The sequence below is a fragment of the Oryzias latipes genome, chromosome 20, assembly GCF_053564925.1.
Source record: "Oryzias latipes strain Hd-rR chromosome 20, Olatipes_Hd-rR_3.1".
NCBI lineage: Eukaryota > Metazoa > Chordata > Actinopteri > Beloniformes > Adrianichthyidae > Oryzias > Oryzias latipes.
In genome coordinates, this window is record NC_136256.1 from 12798768 (window position 1) to 12822521 (window position 23754).

The 23754-nt window shown below is 39.8% G+C and overlaps 1 long non-coding RNA gene across 1 annotated transcript; it reads left to right on the plus strand.

Annotated features, from left to right (window-relative positions):
- The first annotated feature begins 8782 nt into the window (after positions 1–8782).
- On the plus strand, positions 8783–15224 carry LOC144988371 (uncharacterized). The gene is made up of 2 exons (XR_013652258.1): positions 8783–9130; positions 12538–15224. It is a non-coding gene; the product is annotated as an uncharacterized LOC144988371 (long non-coding RNA).
- The last annotated feature ends 8530 nt before the right edge of the window (positions 15225–23754 follow it).

Below are 23754 nucleotides of genomic sequence, written 5' to 3' on the forward strand. Positions count from 1 at the left end.
GGTCAACCCCCTCTTCGGGAAGCATGTGACAAAGGCCTTTCTAAGGCTGGATTGAAATCTCACCTGGATTATTCCTAACAACATTTATCAAGGAGCACCTATCCCCCAATGTCAGAGAGAAGGAAAATCCTTCACTCAAGTCCAAGGTTGTCCCCAACCTGATTGTGCCCTCAAATATTGAGTAACTCCAGGTAAAAACAAAGTACAACCGTGTTGGTTCCAGAGCCCAAACTGTACCCCTGGTACTCTATCTCCTTCCCCACTAGAGTGATGATGTTCTGTGCTTCAAAGGTTAGGTTTAGTAGCAGATGACTCTGATGTCAAGGCCTCAACCTGTAACTGCTGTTATGTTACCTTTACACTGGGCATGTGATACATGTTCAAGAATGTGTGTTTAGCATATGGTGTTCAAACCTTTCTTGACGATTTCTTTTATCACAACGACCTTCATCCAATCATCAATTTTCTGCAGTAGCTCCGCCCTAACCGGCCCGTTCCATTTTTCTATGGACCTACAACCAACAGGGCCCAAAAATGGTATGGTTTGATCTTGCTTATGGAGTCCATTTATTATTGGAAATGCTCAAAATTCCGAACTGGACCGTACCAATTAGGCATTGGTGTCATATTATCAATATGCAACTGCAACTAATATTTTTTTCCTCTGTGATCAATTTTCCAACAGTTGGCTCTTTCATGAATTGCAAGGAATGTCATCCATAGGTCACTACCACATCTGATTGGTCAAAGTTCAACTGGTTAAACATGTGTTTTGTACAAGGAAGCCAAAAACGACCTTAAAGATTGGCGTAGCTTCACGTGAATTCAGAAGTTTTGAATGCTGAAGCCCAAAACACGCATACCCACATGTTTACATAGACTTTTCATTTAAATTGACTGTTTGATCGCGCATTGCTGAGGCTGGTGTGAACATAGCATAAGATCCACAATGTACACCACACCCTACCAGGAGCAAATACCCCCACATCTATATAGTCTCGTTAGAGGGCTGGTTTTTACCATGACAACAAAGTTCAAACTCCTCCATTAGCTGTTCAGTAATGCAACTTTGTGGACACATTGTTACTGCATACCAGGCTATAGTTGTTTTCCATACGTATAAGTAGTATTTCTAGTTTAGGCCACACTTTCACAAGGTTTAGGAGCCTCGAATAAACATCAAATTTTTGGTCTCTACTGTATTTACTGTAATCAACAGTATTTAATTTGCTTTAATCAACAGTATTTTAAAGTTAAAAAAATGTTCTGTATTATTTAGCAGTTTTCTAAAGGTTAAATGCAACCCCCTTTTCTAAGTACACTGGTATGTATACATTTTCTTCTAGCTCCTAAGTACATGAAGCTGCCTGGATTTGACACTACACGCCTCAGCTTGATTTCTTCCTATTTTAAAAGGATCAAACACAGTTTGACTGAAGCTGTCTTGCTGGGCTCATCTAGCCCTCTGCAGCGCAGGAGAATTTTAGCAATGGGAGAATTTTAGCCCTGGGTCAATGCAATCTCTATATTCCAATGTAATTACCAGGATAAGTCGTTTTGCCTCTGTGGTGAAGGCCAAAGTTGGCTGCCATGGTGTGTGGAGATTTGATATGACTGTAAAGGCTGTGTTTGCGTGGCACCCCCTCCAACGGAGCTCGTGCAGCTTGTGCCTTAAGCGGCGTGTTCCTGTAGCATGGTTGATCAATGCATTACTATTTTTTTCTTTCTCTCAATGATTGCTGAACATAATTTAGAAAAGGAGCAAGAGGGAGACTTTTGGACAATGGCTGCAAAAATTGACAGGAAAATCCATCTATCCACCTATTTACTGAACTGGCTTAATTGTCAAGACACGGTCTGTTCCAGCTGCCACGAGGCAAAGGTAAACTGTTTGCACATTTCTTATTCAATAAACCTGAAGGATGAGGGCCCAGGGAAGGCAGCAGGCAAAAAGGTTAGGTAGTTTCACAAAGGTTTTAGCTGCCTCCTCATTAGAAAGTGTCAGAATCTAGTGTTCATTTACTTTAAATTATAATTAAGTGCTAACATACTGTAGGTTGGTATCATACTTTAGGCCAAACACAATCTAACGGATGACATCATGGCGCCTCTATACCTTCTGCTTCTGCTGTTTTTTTTGGTCACACTGAAGATAGAGCAAAACCTGAGAGGGGTGCAGGTGTCAAGGCAACTCTATCCATCCATTTGCTAACCTATTTAAATCTTTAACACTGGTGATGTCGCCGGTGAACCCTAAATAACACGCGCTGTGTGACACACCATAAATCTTCAATCAAATCAGCTGATTCTGGCGTCGGAGTGAAGAGGCTTTTCACATCGGTTTTGCACCGTTATGCAACACTTTAGGAATGTAAAGTATTCCGCTGGAATTACGTCAGTGGTTAGGAGATAAAGTAGTGTAAGAATGTCAATGCTGCTCACTAAAAAAATCCATAATAAAAAATAAGTTAAATTGTTTTGAACCCCATTCCGGGGTTAAAAAGGGAACAACTGTTTTTGCAACTTTTTTCAGGCAAAACACGAAGCCATTAAATGCACATTGCAAGTTAAACCAGGTTGAACTTTGACCAATCAGGGACCCGTATTTGGTAGTGACCTATAGAGCAGTGTTTTTCAACCTTTTCTGAGCCACGCCACACTTTAACCTTGATAAAAATCCCGCGGCACACCAGCATCCAAAAATTAAAAAAAAAGGAGACACTCATAGTCTGTATTGATCTACAGCCCCTCCACAATCTCACATGCATTTTTGTGATAATTGTGGCAGAAAAAGCTGGACACTGCAGCTGTTTTTTCTAAAGGATGTAATAAAAGTTAAGTTTAAAAGATTGAAAAACTGTTTGATGTGTGTTCGTTGTGCATCAAGGGAGATGTAGTGCAATTAGCTGCCAAACGCAGAAAGACTAGAGTCTCTGAGCTTCGTTGTTTTGTTCACTTTTTCCACGGTCTGATACCGGATCCCGCGAAAAGCTACACCGCTAAAGACGAGCTATAGCTGGTATTGTTTGTTGAAACTGAGCGACTTTATGAGCAGAATCAGAACAAGGAAGTGAAGACTGGTCTGACTGATGACGTGTGATTAAGCCTCCAAGAAAAATTGGTGGAGACAGTTAAAGGGGCGGGACTTTTCAGAAAACAGTTATAGCTGCAGCTAAATCATTCTTATCAAAATGGCTTTAATAGAATCAAATAATCACAAAGAAAAATGTCTTTTATGATTTTTTATTAAGGCCGGTTTGGATGAACAAAGAGCTGATATCCTGGAGATGGAAAATGGTTTTAGATCAGTTAATGATGCAATTTCCCACGGCACACCTGACCATCTTCCACGGCAGAATAGTGTGCCGCGGCACACTGGTTGGAAAACACTGCTATAGAGGACATCTCCTTCAACTCTTGGATGTGCCAATGTTTGAAATGTTAGAAACGTCTAACAGCAACCCAAACTAACAGCAGTCTTATTAGTCATATTAGCTTTAAATATGTCACAAACAGCCGTTTAAGCAAACATGTTTAGATTTTTTTTTTGTTTAGCTTTTAAAACCCAACACTCAAATTTGCCACAAGCTTTTTCCCAACTGTCATATCCACCCAAGATGGATAGCCTCTTTTCTCAAAGTAATACATTATTGGGTACCTGTTACTTTACCTCAAAAACACAATATCTCCATTACTTAACAGTAATACCATTTACTCGGAAATGATGACACTTCTTTGAATCCCTTTATCAGTTTTTTAAATGTGAAACAGTGTGAAACCAGGCCTTGAAACAATGCTTCACTAGTTAAAATTTAAAAGAGACGTGAATGCAGAAGAATGTGTTACTGTTTAACTCTGCACTTAGTTAAATATTAGACAAATGCTGCATGCCTTCACCTTTAGTCGTGTGTCTGCTTTTAGGCGTCCCCACTATCTTTCTCTCTGTTCTCTTTCTCTCCCGATGATGCCAAGACCTCTGCTTAATTGGTGTTGCGGTTGAGCTTTATGGACTGCGAAACAACAGATTATCCCACCTCAAAAACAACATTTATTTATTATTTTGCATGCAGTTGTCTGACAGCAGGAAACCTTATTAGCCAAACTCATTTGCGGGGTAACTGGCAATCCAATTAGACCTAATTGGAAGCTAGTAGAAAAGCTTTTAGAGGTAACCTGTGCCGATTCCGGCCATCACTGCGTCCTCACAGCCCTGGACTCTTTCCTCCTCTCAGCGTGAGTTCTCGCACCCACCTCACTGAGGCTTGTTTGGTGAGTCAGACTCTAATCAGGTGATAATGAGATTGTTGCATTATGCAGCACAACAATAGAGATGTATTCATGCCGTTTTGACGGAGTGGTGAGGGGCTAATTTGGTGACAAGGGCGCCTTTCAGAGCTGAGACCATTTCAGAAAAACCAACCCGCTATGCACCATGAACACTGATGGACCTAACACCACGAAAAAACGCGGAAAAAAAACCATCAAGCTGTTCTGCTTTCCCTTAAAACCTTTTTTGATCATTTATTTTATGTTTTAGCAAAGTAAATAAAACAGTTTCTAGTTTAAATGCACATAGAAGCAGGCAAACTGTTGCCTTTTCTATATGTGTACTGATTTTCTTGGTTGTGTTCACTATTTAAATCTAAGAACTTTTAAAAGATGTTAAATTGATGTCTGGAGAAAGAAACTTGACGTCACCAAATTGTAGCACAGGAACGCCAAGCCTGACAATTATTGGAACATTCCCAGTTAAACCTTTTTGAGCTTAGATTTAAATAAAAAAACTGGTAAAATATATAACAACGACAAAAAAAACAACCCTTCAGTAATATTTGTTTAAATCTAACCGTAGAGACTAAAAAAAGGTTTATAGGGTGTAAGATAAGCTTTCCCCAGTGTGGGTCCTTGAGCAAAACCCTTCACTGCCTAATTATGTGGCCAAAAGGGGGTCCAAATCTGGGTCACCCTGTGACAGCCCCTATGGTTCCTATGGCCCCAATGGTTAGACACATATTAGGTGGAAGGTTTTGTTTTTTTTTTTTTTTTTTTTTTTTTTTCCTGTGAGAAACTTTATTTCGGTTAAGTTAAACAAACAAACTTAAAAACATCAACATAAACATTGACACTGATCAATGTCAACATAAACATTGAAAATAATAATAATAAATAAATAAACATAACATAAACATTGAACAAAATTAACCGAAAAAGGTGTTGGGTGAAGCCGAGGCTTATTTCCCCAACCCTGAATACAAACATTACATCTACCTACAAACTGTTAGAACCTTAAATCAGAAAAGAAAAAAGATGAAAAAACCAAAAACCAAAAACAAAACAAACACTTCTCAAAATGACCTCACAACCACCAAAGTCTCTCAGTCCAGAAGGTATTTTTGAAACATTTTAACTTTATACATTTTCTTAAAGTGCAGTATGGATTTTGCATTTTTCAGTTCGTCTGATAATAAATTCCACATGTTGACCCCCTGAACAAAAACACTATTTCTTAATGCATTAGTTCTGACCACTTTCTTTTTAAACATATCTTTACCTCGAAAATCATAATTATCAACTTTTATTTCGAACAAACTCAGTATTTTGGCAGGTACACATTGTTTTTTAACTTTAAACATAAAAATTCCAGTACTAAGATAAACTAAATCATAAAATTTTATTGCCCTTAATTTAGGAAATATTTGTTTTGTGGATTGATTGTATGAAGAGTGGTTTACAATTCTAATTGCTTTTTTTTGCAGAATAAAAATAGGTTTTGTATTTGACTTGTAACTATGCCCCCAGATTTCTAAACAATAGGTCAAATAAGGAATCATGAAGGAACAATATAGAATATACAATGTAGCTGTGTTTAAAAAATATTTGACTTTATGTAGGATGGCTAATGATTTGGACAATTTAGAGAGAATATAAGTTATGTGTGGTTTCCATGATAATGTATGATTCAAGATTACTCCCAGAAATTTTATTTCATTTACTCTTTCAAGAACAACATCCTCAATTTTTAACTCAGAGATGTTTTCCCGTTTTCTATAGCCAAATATAATGTACTTGGTTTTATTTTGATTTAAAGACAGTTTGTTTGAATCAAACCATTGTTTGATTATGGATAATTCTTTTGTTATGTCTGAAAGAAGCTTTTCCAGGTTATCTCCAGATAAATACAAAGTAGTGTCGTCAGCATATAAAACACAATTTAACAAATCAGAAACTTTACAAAGGTCGTTTATGTATAAAATAAATAATATAGGACCCAATAGGGACCCCTGGGGTACTCCACATGTAACAGGACACATATCAGATTTTTCGTTATTGAAATAAACATACTGACATCTGTTAATAAGATAACTTTCTAACCAGGAATATGCTATTCCTCTAAAACCATATTTCTGTAACCTACTAAGTAACATAGTGTGATTTAATGTATCAAATGCTTTTTGAAGATCAACAAAAACGCCTACAGTAAATTTCTTCTTCTCTATCGAGGAAGAAATATGATCAACTAGATGCATTATCGCCATTGAAGTAGATCTACCAGCCCTAAAACCATATTGATCCTCATGCAATAAATTAAACTTTCCAATAAAATTGTTCATTCTTTTAACAAAAAGTTTTTCTAATATCTTGGAGAATTGGGATAATAATGAAATTGGTCTGTAATTTGTAAATATATGGCGATCTCCATTTTTAAAAATGGGAATAATTTTTGCTATTTTCATGTTATTTGGAAAAATGCCCTCCCTAAAAGACATGTTAAATATATGAGTTAGTGGTTCAACAATGAACTCAATTGTGTTTTTAATTAATGACATATCAATGTCATTCCAATCTTTGGATCTTTTATTTTGAAATGTTCTTACAATTTCTAGTATTTCATTTGAACTAACCTCAGACAGAAACATTGAGAACTTGTTTGATTGGATACTAAGTTCTTTCAACTTCTTTATTGGCTCTTTTATTTCCATTGCAAGTTTATTTCCAACATTAGCAAAGTATTCATTTAATTCATTTGCAATAAGCATTGGGTTTCTGATCTGAATATCATTTTTTTTAAAATAACTTGGATACTCTTGTTTCTTATTGTTTTTTTTGGTTAATTTGTTTATTATTTTCCAAGTCTCTTGCATGTGTAATTTGTGTTGCTCAATTAACTTATGATAATACTGTTTTTTAGAATTTCTTATTATATTCACCAATTTATTTTTATAATTTTTATATGTATTTTCTGCTTCTTTACTTTTTTCTCTTACAAACTGTCTGTATAGTGCATTTTTCTTTTTACAAGCCTTTTCAATACCTTTGGTTATCCAAGGCTTTTCGTTATTTTTTTTATGACTAATTTTAATTTTTGGACAGTTTAAATTATAAAGCTCTATGTATCGATGCAGAAAGGCATCATAAGCTTCATTCAAATTGGTAGAAGCATAGATTTCATTCCATGTTTGATTACATAGAGCCCTCCTAAATGAATCAATGTTATCAGAACTGCAACACCTTATCCATTTTCCCTGGGTCTGTGTATACATTTTCTTTGAAGACACATTTTTCAACACTGCAAACACAGGCAAGTGATCAGTAATATCACAAAACAAAAGGCCTCCCAAAATTTCTTTATCAGTTCTATTTGTGAATATGTTATCTAGCAACGTTGCTGATTCTGTGGTTATACGTGTAGGCTTATTAATTATTGGGCATAAACAGTTGCCATACATTGAGTTGATAAACTCTCTTGTTTGATTTAAACCAGTTGGATTGATTAAATCTATGTTAAAGTCACCACATACTATTTTTATTTTATTTGTGCCCATAGTATTTAAAACTTCAGACATTTTTTCATTGAAGTTGGCCATATTTGTTCCCGGTGGTCTATACACACAACTAATCCATATCTTTTTTGAAAGACCATCTTCTATTTCTACTGTGATACATTCCAGAACATTATCAATAGTGTAAGATAATTCGTCGACAATTTTGCTATTTATTGTTTGTTCAATGTATAGAGCCACTCCTCCACCTTTTCTTTTATTTCTATTGGTAGTATAAAGCTCGTACCCCTCAAGGTTGACTTCCACCATCTTGTTATCATCAAGCCAAGTTTCTGATACAGCAATCACATTAAATCTTTTTAAAGATTTAAGAAACAATTCTATAGAAGAAAAATTCTTATATAAACTTCTGCTGTTGAAGTGAATAACTGATAAGCCTTCTTGAATGTCCACATTGCTGTTAAACTGTTCCACTGTATAATAATTACAACTAATTTCAAGATCATTATAATAGTTTGAGTCCGGGTCAATGTCATTTTCAAAGTCATGCTTTGTGTTTTCAGATTGATCTTGGATGTATGAATCAGACTGATTTTCTGTACACAGCAATAAGTGATCCTTTGTAGCTGAGTTAACTTTGCAACTTGTTTTATTTTTCATTGTATTGTCTGTCATAATTATCAGGCATCCAGTCCAGTTTGAACAGTCCCAAACCCGATCCCAGCATACCTTCTTATGTCAGTCATTTGAAACGGTCCAGTTCTTTCATGTTCCTTATCATCATTGAGCGTGTAGATTCCACCCCGTTGGGTCTGATGTAAATCTTCCCATTCCTGGTCCAAGTTGCTTGAATTTTGTTTTGCTTCTTTAGCAGTCGAGCACATCTTGCTATTTCTGCATTTTTTTTTGTAAGACTTTCGTTTATGTAAACTCCAGAGCCTTTTAATTTTTTTGATTGTCTCAGTAGCTCAATTTTTTGCTTTACAGAGATTACCTGTTCAAATCTTTGAGTCTTGCTCAACTTCCATGTTCCTCACAGCTCCACAGTAGTGGTGGTCTGATGTCAATTGTTGACAAGTCCCTCCTTTGATATTCCAATGAGCGGTACCACTGATCACTGCCATGTTGGCTTGTTCAAACAACCTCATCTGCACTGCAGGAACAAAAGCAGATCCTCTTGGCTGCCAGTCCAACATGAGGACAGCTGCTGGAGCCCTGTGCAACTCAAACCAGCAGGACACAGAAGCCTGCGAATGTTTTTCCTATTTTAGGGGAATCCTGTGTGTACAGTAGGAGCGCAACTGGGAGTGTTGTATCTGATTGGCTGTTGGCTCGCCTTGGAACATGATGTAAGTAATCACCAGCTGCCTTTGAAATACCTAGCGCGCCATTTGCGATTCCAAACATTTTGGTCCGAGTTCACTCAAAGCTTGCCTGCAAGTGGAAGACAGAAGACTTTCGGTGCAGTCGATTCAAAGTGCTCAAAAATGAGTCACCAGGCTGGCAGGGGGTGAGGTGGGGGTGGGGATTTATGATCTACAAGAGGGACAGACTGGATTTTTGTTAGTTTAAGAGCTGTCATTGAACCTCGCCTTTGTATTTAAATTGACAAAAAAGTTTGAAAGCGTAGAGCAGAGGTATTAATTAGGAGGGCTCTTGCAGAAACTCTAAAGCCATGTTCACACCGCCCTCTGCAAAGCGTGTTCACCAACCACTTTCAATGAAACGTCTATGTAAACAAGCGTAAATGTAGGTTTTGTGTCAAATGTGACACATTTACGTGTAGCCACACACATTTTTAAAACCATGTAGAGGCTCTATGAAAAAAACAGTCACAGAACGCATGTTGAAAGTTAAACCTGGTTGAACTTTGACCAGTCTGGACTCTGATTTGGCAGTATGGGTAGGAATCTTTTCATTCTAGGAAGTGCTGAAATTTAATGACACCAAGTCTTTCATATATCGGACTAGAGCTGTGAAAAAAAAGATTCACGGGATTTGCACCAGTTCAACATTTCACACCAAGCCTCTCCCAAATGTAGGAGGCAGACATGAGCTAGTACTGGGTAGTGACAGTCCAGTTTGAACTCCAAACCCGTGTTTTTGAACGCTGTATTAGCGTATTCTTGAACGCGCGTCAACAGCACAAGGGTGGACACGTCACTTAAAGAGAGTACTATAGAGAGCCCTGTGCAGCATATGATTTTGCTTCATTGCACTCTTCCTTTGAGTGGCCATTTTATGAGTTAAACTTTCATTTTAATGTTAGGTATAATAAAACAGCTGCATCAATTCATTCAGACTGAAACGGGATCAGGAATTTTCAGCCATTTAGAGTCATTAAAATGAATTGCGAGACGGCAATTGCAAATGCAAACAGTCCTCGGCTACAGCTCATTGGAATTCCTGCCGTATAGACAAGAGCGGCTCCGTCTCTCCTCGGCAAAGGCACGTAACAGACAGACAAGCTGTCAGAATCGTTATCGTCGGGACTTTATCTTGTTAATTTGGAAGACAGGAGCGCGGGGTATTTGCCCTGTGGAAAACTAAACACACCCACAGGGTTTCTTTCAGCGCCCCCTCCCCCCTCATCTGCAGAGTCAGCCAGGGCTCACACATGGCCTGCGGCTGGAGTCAATATGACCGCGAGCAGAAAAAGGGTGCTGCCCCCCCCCCCCAAAAAAAAATCTAAGAAACAGCACAGGCGCTCATCCAATATAAATCTGCACACAGTCTCACACACATGAAAACTAGCTTTTAGTCAGAGAGCTTGTCGTTACCACCTACAGCTCTCTGCAACGCTTGGGTCTCTTGTTTTTGCTGCAAGTTTTACACGATTTTTTCGTGTATATGAGGTACATCTCTCAGTATGATTTGATAGCAGGCACCCTTCTGTCTCCTCTGCTGAACTCTGTAGATGAGAGGTGGAGAAGAGGTGAATAGACAGGTGTGGTGGCAGTGACAATTTGGTGTATGGTTCTTCCTCAGGAATAATCGCACAAGTTAGGACTGCAGATTTACAACCTATAACGTTGGAGTTTATAAGGGTGAGACATAGACAGCTGGGCATCTGTGCCACCTTAAATTCGCACTGGTTGTTGTTTCAGTTGAAAAATTAGAACATTTCATGTTGCAGTGAATAGAGAATTTCATGGTGGTTTGACAAGACTATGGTTCCTTAAATAAACACCCTCCAACAACACTTACAGTTTAAAAAATTGAAACTTAACAATTTTACCAATCGCTATGGTAAGTTATGCTTGCATCTTGTTTGCATCATGATGTAATACGATAGCCTATCAGTAGATGGCAGTAAATATAGTTTTGTTTTAGCTGGAACTGATGTTTCATGGTAAAATCAATGCTTGTAATGTGTCCTGGCTACTTACATATCACCTGCATAGCCTTTGTGTGCAGCATTTGTGTGCAATCAATAAGGAGCCAGGGTGTACACCTTGCTAATGACTGAAGTGTTGCGTTAGGGAACCGTATTACAGCATCACCTATATGTCATAAGTGTGTGCCACCCACATTATCCTTCCAAATACTTCACGATACGCTTACTATTCAATTTTAATGACATCCCTTTAGGTGACCACACAAGCCACAAGGGAACAGCAAGACACATTTGTGCGCCCTTTAACCCTTGTGCTATCCTAGATGACCCCATCCTTACTTTGACGTGTTATTCCTACCATGACAAAGGTGGATAAAGGTGGAAAGATTTCATGTAATCCATGGACACCAGTGAAGATCACAAATCATTGAAGAAAAATGGTCAAGAGCACTGTCTAGTGGGTCTAGATGACCCAACTCCCAACCTAAAGGCCCGTTCACACCGGGACGAATTTCGCCGGCGATTTTCGCCGACGTTTAACGCCTCGTGACTAAACAAAGGGCACCAATGAGAGTGTGCACACCGACGCGAAAAAACGCCACGCGTTAAAGCGTCAAAAAAAAAAAACGCCTCGGGTTCGTTTTTTTTTTCGACGCATCGCGTCGAAATCTACTCGACCAATGAGAACGGCGCTTTTGCTCACGTGTCTGGAGCTTCTGAAGTTACAGTAAAACACAACTTGGGGGCGCTCAAACACAAAACTGCCTTGCTGAGCACACATACCAGCGAAGAAGATAGACGCCAAGTAGCGTCTACACAGCCGCGAAGCAATAATGACGGACATTCTAAAATATCCCCGAACCAAGCACCAGTTGGAGCTACTGGTGCTTGAAATATTCATGTTTTTTTTTGTTTGATTCTGACAAGCGTGTAAATACTTGCTCTCTTCTTCTGAGTGAAAAGCGACTTTAAGAAGCGTAAAGTTGCGCAGCGCCACCTTGTGTACAGGAGTATTTCTGTTTTACATTAAGCGCCATCTAATGTCAGGGAATGAAATTGCATGTTCACTCCACTCATCGTCAGCGAAAATCGCCTGGGTGTGAACACAAAAAACGTGGCGAAAAACGCTGGCGAATAACGCCTGGCGAATATTCGTCCCGGTGTGTACGGGCCTTTAAAGTGCCTAGGATAGCACAACATTCTTTTGCCAAGGTTACACCATATGGAGTCTTAAGCTGAAGACAGTCAACCTGCATTATGCATTTGATGCACAAACTTGAGAGTATTTGCCTGTTTAGATTTTACAGTTCTTTATTTTTTCCGAGTGTCATGAAGGATTGACAGACCCAGATGCTGAAACCCAGAATGAGGACAAGGAGGTGAACGGTAAGTAAAGAGTTTTATTTTTTTTCCTTCCAGGAAAGTTGATGTGGCTTGGAGGGCAGCTGGAGAGAACAGCGGCTTGTGGCGTGGCTGGAGGTAAGAGCGCAGCTTGGCAGAGCTTGAGGTTTCCACCGGACTATAGGAGGACTCGGACTGACATCCACACTTGGGACACTTGGAGGCTGGAATCCTGAGACAGGGAGAGGCAAGTTAAACACAAGGCCAGACTTAAACATGGAAACATGAGCTAGACTTGAGACCAGGTTTAGTCACCATAAAGGGCAACGAACTGGCGTTGGCTAATGGGTCTGGAACTCCTTAAGAGCAGAAGCAGTAAGAGTAAAGGCAGATAAGCATGGATGGCATTTATAGGATTATAAAAAAAAATGAAAAACTTTCACGAAATTGGAGGAGCCACACAAAAACTGGACTTCTGCGAAATGTAGTGCTTCAACAGAACCACACATTGCCTGTCCTGGACATGAACCTCAGCTGCCACATTCCATACGAAGATGCAAATGCCATGTTATGTTACGTTCACACCGGGTGTTCAAGCAACCCCTCCCAATGAAAAGTCTATGTAAACAAACTGATATATGCGTTTCGGGGCTTCTGCAATTAAAATCTTTTTTTTATTTTTTTGTAAACTTTTTAGATTAAAAACTTTATCATTCAGGGAAGTGCCATTTGTTTGAATAGCGATCTAATGAACGACCCCGGGTCGAAATAAACAGATTTTTTATTTTGGCCAATAATGCATAATCATAGCTTAAAAGAAATACTGGTTACCTTTTGAAAATAGGTCAAAAGATGATGGGAGTGGGACTTTAATGTAATGTATTGATCGATGTTACGATGACATGTTCTGAAAATTCAAGATGATACAAGAATTTTCATACAAAGAAATCCTGCATGCACAAAAATTTAGATGCTGTATTTTTAGGTGTCTTATTATGGGTCAGAAATTTCCATTACACATATATAATCTGCAGAATTTCCTGGTTTTGCTTACACGATTTGCTTTTAAAAATACAAAGGGCTGTGACTCACACACAGGTCTGAATGATTCCCATAAATATTTGGAGCTTGAAATTTTTTGTTTGTAGTTTGTTTTTCCAATACTCACTCTGCCTAACAAACCAGTACGATCACTCCTTTCTTTTTACGAGTTCTGCGTGCACGTTAGCAACGTTGACAAAACTTGTTTGCAGCAGCTAAAGGAACCAAGGAATGAAGGTACATAGGGACACTCAAGTAAGCCTCAAGAAATCACAAGGCCAAAGACTGATCTCCTTTGCTTTTAACCATAAAAATAGATTTAAAACTCTAATCCTTAAGTTTAATATAAAGCCCCAACTTGTTTTACAAATTAATTTGGGTATTGATTCAATTTGAACTAGTACTGTTGACATGGGTGATGTGAAAGATCCCACTGCCTCTCTAGTGTTAAAAAGCTTTGCATGAAACACTTCCTCTCAGAATATTAATTGGATAGGTTATATATATATATATATGTGTATATTTGTATAAACCCCTTTTGTATTTACATCAGTTATATCAGCATACATTTCTTGCCGGTGACACGCTCTTTGATTTACTATCAATTTTGATCTGTTCATGCGATCAACGTGCATCAGTTTTATCTCTCTGCGACAGGATCAGCTGGTTTACAATGATTATTTAAGCACTTTACTACTGTAGAAGTGTTGCATATCAGCGCAAAGATTTTTTTTCTGCTTCAGCTGGAATTATGCCAACTGCGTAAACGGTTGAAGAGTAACAGTAATCAAAAAATGGGGTAAAGTTTGTAGATAAGGGTGCAAAAAAAAAAGGTGGTCAAGAAGCTGTAGGGTAAAAAATGAAGATAAGGAACCATTCTTAGAATGTGACATGAGTTTGGAATTTGGCAGGCTGTAAAACACAAAAATGGGAAATCTGACAAAGTGTTCTCTAAACTCTATAGACAAGGCACATAAATGGAAACCACAGGTGAACTTTAGTGCAAGTTTCACTAAGAGTCAGTACGAGACTTATGCTCAGTAAATCAATGCATTTTTCGATGTGTCTTTATTCCTTCAACAAGTCCTGAGCTGTCACATCTGATTGGGACACAGTCCTGACTTGGCTTGCATTTGAACTTCTCAGTGTGTTAATAGGATTGTAACAGAGTGACATCATACCTGTGCACTTCTGTTGTAGTGAAGCTTTGGCGCAGTTTCAATTAGGTACATCTACCTCACCTACAGGTACTCTTGTTTTTTACATTACTCTGCACACCTTTATCAATCAGGCACTCAATTTGAACTAATAGCTAAAGAGCCCATCTTCTTCTCAGCCACATTTTTGCCTTTAAACTTATGAATGGTTGTTTTTCTGCATTCCAGACAGTTTGCTGTCCCTCCTCCACGCTGTTCTACACCTGGAGCGATGCTCAGAGTTCATCCCAAATATGCAAGACGCCATTGGCCCAGGGCCTAACCGCCAAGAATTAAGGACATATTTCATGGACATTTTTCTGTAACACTAATAAATCTTTATGTGCATTCCTAATAAACATCCTTGTTGAACTGTAGTTCAAACAATAAAAATTATGGTCAATGCATACTGCACTGAAGACAACTAGACAGAGTGTAGGATAAAAAAAAACTCACTCTGATGAAAATTGTGTTTTTAACATGTTCTTGTTGCATTTTTCTGATAATAAAGGGCATATGTAAAGAAAATTAAGCTCAAAATTACATTTCTGAGCATTTTTTTATTCAAATCGTTGTGAAATAGGAGCAGAAGAAAAAATGCTGTTGGAAAAAGGTTGTAGGTGTGGTGTAGAACCGACAACCACAAGCTCCTTGCTAAGCTCCATTCTGATGACTAGATCCATGTACGTCTTTGTTTTCCTCGTCTGAGCTGGTATCTGGATCAAAACCGTACAGCTGGATGGCTCCAATATTTCTCTCCATTGTTTCTGCACCGGTAATGTTAGGTTATGGATGTGAGGGGCTGTAAGCCAGCAGAAGAGAGTGTAAACAGATAGATAACGGGAAGTAGGGGCAGGTTTACTCTGCACCAGCAGTCCCACCCACAACTCAGAAGTGAATTTCTAATAAACTCCTGCTGCTCTGCAGAAACTATGTTCAAGAAAAAGAAATTGCTTTTTAAATTTTGGATAAAGTTGGGGTTAGGGTTGGCTATAAATATAATTAAAAGACCATGGGAACGATTTTTAAATATATCAAAAGATGATTGGAGTGTGACTTTAAATAAAATAAAAAACACTGTTTACCACTAAAATGTCTCATGTTGGAAAAGAACAAAGAAAAATGCACGCCCACAAAACTGCTTTCTGTTCCTACCAGAATGTTTGTTGCATTTACTGACAGTAATCCAAAGAAATACACAGCAGATCATTACTTCACAATCCAAGTGTGGATTTCTCTGTTGTCTCTAAGAATGCCAAAGATCTGTCTCCGCACACGGCGGCTCATGGCTACATTCCAGGTTCCCTCAGTTTAATATCCAAATTGACATTGCACTCTTCCGTCCTTTTGTTGGTGCGCTGCTCACCCGCCAGGGAGACACTAAAGTCCGTTATACAAGCTGCAATCGATGCGACAAGCATTTGAGAAGGCGACTTCTCCTCAGGAACATTTTCATTCTTAGCCTCAAATGGGCATAACACTGCAGCGTGATAATTAGTACTGTGTGCTCGTCTTAATACGTGCGGGGAACCTGCTTTAAAGGACTTCAAAAAAGCCTGCAGGAAAAACACAGTTTGGTGTTTCACGACATCTCAGCGCACTCGCTGCTGTCACTCAGCATTAGGGACTGTTTTTGCTGGTTGTATTTTTCTTTTGTAATCTAAACCGCCCTTCTTCAGAAACGACTCCGTTAATTGCTTTATTTAATCAGGCACCAGTCCAAGGAATTATTTTTGTAGCCCAAAGCTAATTGTGAACCTATAAAAATGGCTTTTTTGGGATATCAGTTTGAGATAAAAAAAAAAAAAAAGCTGTAAGATTTTTTTTTCTGGAGGCAAGTCTATGGACGCATTTCAAGATGCGCCTTCATCTGGACGTTTCACAATGAGGACTGCATGGTGAGGCGCTGAATACTGCAAGAACAGACGCCGCAAAAGGGAAGAAAGTCCGGACACTTCAAGAAAACAAACCTCAGCAGCCTCAATGTTCCTTTTCCAACCACACCTGTTTCTTCCCGATCACCCCAACCCCTCACTTCTTTTTCATTTCTGAATTAGAGAACCAAAGCTCAAGCCAGCAAATGGTGTTTGAAAGACTCCAAAAAAAAAAAAGACAGGGTTGTGGTACTGGTGATGGGGGGGGGGGGGGGCATCAAAGAAAGATCGGACTTTCAGAAGCCGCGGCACAGTTGAACTGAGCAGGCCCGAGTTTTGTGAAAAGAAATGGAGACAGGCTGAATGCAAATTAAATCCCCCTCATTCCTGCAAATATTGTCTTAGCCATTAGTGCGGGCTTGACTAGAAAGGAGTGGTCCCACTCATTGTCGCTCGGCCAGGGAGAAGTCAGGGGAAGAATTCTATTCAGTGGCCGTCTTGGGGGCTTGGTGCACTTGGGCGCTTGTTTGGTACCATTCAAACGCCACAGACCGTGGCAACAAAGAGAGCTTTCAGCGTACCTCACTGTAAAAGCATGTGAAAAAGAAGAAAGAAGGAGGATCGGAGGAGGGGAGGGGAGGTTGGATAGGAGGAGGACAAGGCTGGGGGGCGGGGGGGTCTAGCGGAGGACTGGAAAAGTTTTAGGTGTAGGTCATGAGTGGAAACCAGGCCTGTATGTTGTTTTTCAATCGTCTGGTTTATTTTGCTAGGTGGGATGCTGGAACACTTCATGCAGCTCGCACAGTTTGCTCCGCTGGGAGGGAAGGTTGCACACAAACACTCACACATCTGTGGAGTTCGCTTTGGCCATCTTTAAGGAGAATCCACAATAATCCAGAGTGCCTTATATATGGATTAATTCTGGTTTACTTGACTGATGTCAAAGCAATTTTGAGGTACACAGCGCTCCATCAAAATGTGAGTCTGGTCCTTTTAGGACTGGATTTTTTTTCCGTGTCACTAACAAGGTTGGGAGTTACAGGTATTGTGAATGCGCTAACTTGGCTGACGTGTTTTATTGTAAACATGATTTATTGTTTCCCCCTAGCCAGGACTCCCTTGAAAAAGAGATTCTTAATCTCAATGGGACATTTCCCTGGTAAATAAAGGTGAATAAAAAAATGTAGTGGTGTAAGACAGTTTTTGTTTTTCACGTGTTATTAAAAAAGTTGGGAGTGAGTATACACTGTTTTCCCGGTAAAGTTTGTTAGCGGAATCGGTCTGTTTTTTTATATGTTGCAAATAGATTGGGGATTTCAAACATTATGCATACAAGGCTAGCTTGTAGTAGTTTTTAACTCTTTTTTTTTTTACGTGATACTAACAAGGTTAAGGGTCAGCATAGTCACAGTTATGTTTCCTTTAGCATATGAGTTTTTTTTTTTTTTTTACACATTCCATACAAGGTTGGGTGTTGTTGGGAAAATGCTAAAGCGGGTAACTTGTAGCCGTGCCGGAATATGTTTTTTTGTTGTTATTAACATGGTTGGGAGTGGGAGTTAGCATATTTGCAGTAGTTTGTGTAACCCTTGTGCTATCCTTGGCACTTTTAACGTTGGGAGTTGGGTCATCTTGACCCACTAGACAGTGCGCTGAACCTTTTTTCTTCAATGATTTGTGATCTTCACTGGTGTCCATGGATTACATGAAATCTTTCCACCTTTATCCACCTTTGTCATGGTAGGGAGAACACGTCAAAGTAAGGGTGGGGTCATCTAAGATAGCACAAGGGTTAAGGGTATTAGTTTCTTTTTTTATGAGTTGCAAACAAGGTTGGAAGTTACAGACAATCTGAAACTTCTGACGTGGCTAACGTGTATTACAAACAAGTTCTAGAATTATCGAAAACCCAAGTATTAAAGTCTGACTGACAGACTAATCTGGCCTAACGTCCCTTGTGGTTCTATGCCTATTCTAACATAAGTTAGAAAATAGAACATTGATTGATGGGGCGCCTTATAATCCAGTGCACCATATAGTGCAGAAAATATACCTTTCTCTATCATCCTGTTGGATGATAGAGAAAGGCTGCCAGACTATCGACAACTCCTTACTAAACCAAGCATGAATGCTCATTAGCGTGATATTTGTGTTCAAATCCACACAATAACGCTCTCAGTTTGAACAAAGGTTCGCCACAGGCCTCCCGAACACAGAGAAAAGGCTATGAACTCATAAAAAAGCAGCAAGCGATCAGCGGTAAAGAAACCTCTGAAGACGTGCTGCAGTTTGTGCGTTTAGGTTTGAATTGTGTAGCAGAATAGCCCTTGGCATCCCAGATTTATTTGGACTGGTGCGTTTACAGCTGCACAGAACGGGCGAGGAAGGGCCTGACCAAAGTTAAACAACCAAATTCTCACTTTTCCTCGTCTTTTCTTTCACCCTCACTCCTCTCCTGTCTTTGCAGAAATGGCTCTCGGCCAGCCAGCTGTACAATCAGGCCCTTCATTTAGGCTTTATTGACAGATGCTACCTCTAGCCCTGTTTGGAGGAACACAGTTTATTTTTCGAACCTCTGGGAAAGATTGAGTTACATGGCAGAGGGATGTATGCTTCGCAGGGCTTTGTTAATGTTGGATTGCAGCTGCCCGGGGAAGGGGTGGAGGAATATACACCATTTTGTTAAAGAAAAGAAAGCTAGGACTTCTCATTTGACATCTATGTACGAATCCTTCATGATAAAAAAAACAAAACAAAAAAACGCAGGTACTGAGTTTATGGTATTTGCAATAAAATGACAAAAATATTTGTTAAAAAAAAAACAAGTTTATCCATGTGTGCTGTTTAGCTTCTGCTAACTGTCAGCCAAAAAACCTCATAAGCAGAGTGAGACAGAGGATGCCAAGGCAGAAAATGGTAGGTTGTTGTGTGCAACAGATGGAATGGAGGAGCTGACTTTTTCTTTGTTTACAGGACAGAATCTTCCATCTCTTCCTGCCAGCCTGTCGGGTTCTTCTTTTATCAGCGTTTGCCTCCTGCTCAGGGAAAGGCCGATGTTTTCCTACGTTGATTTGAGTCACACAGCATACAAAGACGCTAAAACACTTAAACTGCAATTTTGAAAAGAATGGCAATGGCAATGAATAAAGAATAGTAGGAGGTCAGGATGATGCAACAAGTTGGGTAGAAAGAGAAATTATGGTGGAGGGTCTATTCCGACACCCTACACCAAACATCTGTTGGTCTGGACCCAGTCTGCTTAACCCTTGTGCTATCCTAGGCACTGGGAGTTGACATTGGGAGTTGGGTCATCTAGACCCACTAGACAATGGGCTGAACCTTTTTTCTTCAATGATTAGTGATCTTCATTGTGCCCATGGATTACATGAAATCTTTCCACCTTTATCCACCTTTGTCATGGTAGGGAGAACACGTCAATGTAAGGGTGGGGTCATCTAAGATAGCACAAGGGTTAATTTGGTCCTGATCGAGTCTTGAACCTGTATTCAGACTGCTGTCAAGGGGACTTTCCTTTTTCGGACTAAAGCTTAAAAACAAAACCATGCGACTAAAGATCTCATTAGTCAGGAATTCCGAGGGCGGCGGAAAGCAGCTAGAGGCAGAAATTATGTCCTGCGCTTTTAGTTCATTCAAACTTATATAACTTACAAGATTAGTTATATAATATAGTATTAATATAACTTATATTTCGTTCACAAGTTTTGAACGTCAGTATCAACGTCAGGCTCAACACCTTTTACTCGATTTTTTGGTCCGGTGGAGAGATGCTGTGAGGCGATTACTGTAGGGAAGACTGCTAGAAGGTAGGCTGATCATTGTTTATGACATAAAGATTGTCAGGAAAACACAGAGAAGCAATATGTATTAAAAAATGTTTTAATGAGTCTGAATTAATCTGATCACATTTCAATAAATACTGTGTCTCATTGTTGTGGTGTTATGGCATTATTTTTAGAGAATTCGTTAGGAACTTTTCTAGGTAGCTTTTAGGATTTCATCACAGCAGCGCTAGGTGTAACGAGACAAAAAAGAATGTAAGAAGTTCTGTTAAAATAAACATTCTGACAATAAACAGTTTTTTCTGTTTGATAACACAACAATCGTTGCTGCGGCTTGTTTGTTGCCTTTTTCTACTCTGTTTTCGTCGGCTACGGTGGCCATTTTGGTCCAGTTGCTCTGCTCCAGGAACGGATTGTAGTCAGACTGAGGAATCTGAGAAGCGAAGCTCAGTCCGATTGGAAATGAACCAAGACCACCTCAAAAGATGGGTCCGAGAGCGGTTCCTGGTCCTGGACCAGGGTCCTCTTGGGTGTATTCAGACTGAAAATTTGTTCCTGATTACTGAGGGAAACGAACCCTGGTTCACTTTAAGCAAAACAAAAGGTGTCCAGCCTGAATACACCCTCAGTTACAACTGCCCTTACTGGTGGATGTGAGCTGTCTGTGGGTGGAAAAAAAGGCAAACCTGTATGAGGCACGCAGGTGACACAAAATAAATATCAAGGTCTGTAGTGAGTCTGTATGGTAAAAATGTTCATGCACATTTTTTCTACAGGCATGCTCAGGGCGACAGGTCATAGCGACACTTAAACAACACGTGACCCTCCCGAACCCTGCACAAGGAACCCGTTACTCTATTTCACGTCATAAATGTGCAACCTGACTGTTAGAGATGAGGAAATTAGACAATCAGAATGTATTTTGTGTGGTCATCCTACAGGCACTTGCATATCACATGCACATACCATCCGTGCAGCATCTGCCTCACAGCCGGAACTCCGGTCTGCAGGAGTGTTTACCGGGGTACGGGTCGCCTCGCATGTCTCCTCGACTGTGTTTGAGACGGAGACGTCCCGCCACGCTGCCTGCCTCCAGGAGCCACCGTTATCTCATTCAAGTACCCAAGCTTGGTTGAGAAACCACCCGGGGAGGGTGAGAGGGGCGGTTTTTTAAATACACAAAGTTACTGTACATCTTTTGGAGTAGCTCGCATGCCACCCCTGATCTACACCCTTAAACCTTTTCCCCCCTCTGTGACTTTTCCCAGCTGTTTTGTGATAGCTGAAGTACTCAACCACTCTGGGTGAGTTCTACCATCATGCCTGTGCTTAAACTCTCATGTTTACTGTCCAAACTTAGACATCATGGATACAGGGCCAGGACCGTGATGAAAAGTTGCTTCTGTCCATAGTCACCAAAAACCGCCTTCTGTGACACAAATTGAAGCCTGAAGTAAAAGTTATTACATCATTGACATTATTTCCAAACATATTCAGATTATGGGGGGATAAGGAACACTGCAGTTTTATAGAGATTGCTTATTTTATTATCATGGATGTTAGTCCTATTTTAGCAAATAAAATAATCTGACCAGGAATTAGACATGTACTTAAATTGAACTAAATCATGCAAACATGATTTAGTTAACACACATTCACACATTGATGGCAGCACCAACCAATAACCACCAGGAGCAATGTGGGGTTCGGTGCCTTGCCCAAGGAAACTTCTAACTGGATGTCATTGTAGAGTAAAGCACCGAACACCTCAAAACCACATCCACTTCTCCCAGCCTTGTATGTTTATAAATAATGCCAAAAATGCTGGCAGCTACAAATTTATTCCCCTTTGACTCATGTGTGGTGAAGACGACCACACAGAGGCTTGCAACCCAGATTATCAGGCTTTTCTCTCAATAACCCACTTGCCTGCTTTTACTCCCCACCCCCTTCTAATGACAGGATTATGCCTGACATGTTTAAGGAAGTGGCTTTGGCAGGCAGGGTAGATTCAGCAAGCGGTGAGACGTACTCGTGCAGGTGCATGCACGGTCCCGGTGCCAGCACTGGCTCAACAACCTTGTAGAGCACGCCATAAATCTGTCAAGAAGGAATTATTGTGAGGGATGAGGCTGGGCGCTTCATAGCATTTGCTTGGTGATCATAGTAATGGCAGGAGCAGGCTTTTGGTTAAACAATCGTTGCTTTTTGAACAGTGCAGGGATTCGGATGGTCAAGCTATTCGTTTATCCACCAGCTGTTCCTGCTGGTTAAAAAGATGGCAGTTTTGTATTCATTTTTCTCCCCTAGAGGTCAGTTTATCTGCCAATAACATGACAAATGACACTTGGAGGAAGAAAAAAAATCACTCTAGGTCATTGGTTTGGTTCAATCAGACCGGCTCCATCTAGCATTTCTCTGCCATTCGGCCAAATTCCTTAAAAATGACTTAATTACGGGGTTGATAATGTGGAAAGTTTATGCTTGGTTTCTCAACGGAAGAAACAGGTTGGAAGCAAGGTATGCTTAAGAAACCATGTGAAGGGAAAAAAAAGAGAAATGACAGGAAGGAAAGACACCTTTTCAGGTTGCCTTAGCAGGAACTCAGATGGTAATCGCTGATAAATGGGTCTCACAGAAGGAAAGTTGTCTACAATCCACATCCTGTGCTTTGAGCCACGTTTTTATCCCAGAGACGGAGAACAAATGTCAGGAACTGGAGTTCCAGGATGTGTCGTTGAGCTGCTTATACTTGCTTTTAAGTTGACAAGCCCAAGCCTGCCGTCCCTCTGTTACCCCCCTGAGGTTAGTTTGTTCGCTGATGGAGACGAGACGTGCTCACTGTTTGTCTGCAGCCGGCACAAACCCTGTTTTCATGAGGTTTCATACCAAGTGAAAGGTTTTTTTTTAAGCCAATACGTCAGAAAGTAGATGGACAGGTAGTGGGAGATGCTCCAAAAAACTGTCCGAAAAGTTTGCTGAGTCATAAACAGGTGTTGTGGTTTATTGTGTTTCTGGGCACTTTACAGATTTATAAAAAGGAACTTGAAACAGGAGAGTCAGTTTTGGAAACAAAAAAGGCAGAAACACATCATAATTTCCCATTTGATTAATGGGTTTGCAGTGTTGGCTGCTTGAAAACTATTTTACAAAAAAGAATCACCTTTTGGGTGTACCTTCTATTGAATTCAGTTAAGATAAATTCATCTCTTTTACAAAAAAAATCTTTGCATCATGACCTCTATAAGCGTTTTCTCAACAATTCCGCAGTATAAAGGTGCTCTGATCACTTTTTTTGGGGGGGTTCCCATATATTCCCTCTTTATAATTTGTAAAAAAATCATAATATTCAGATTTAATAAAAAAGAAAATACTTTAACACTC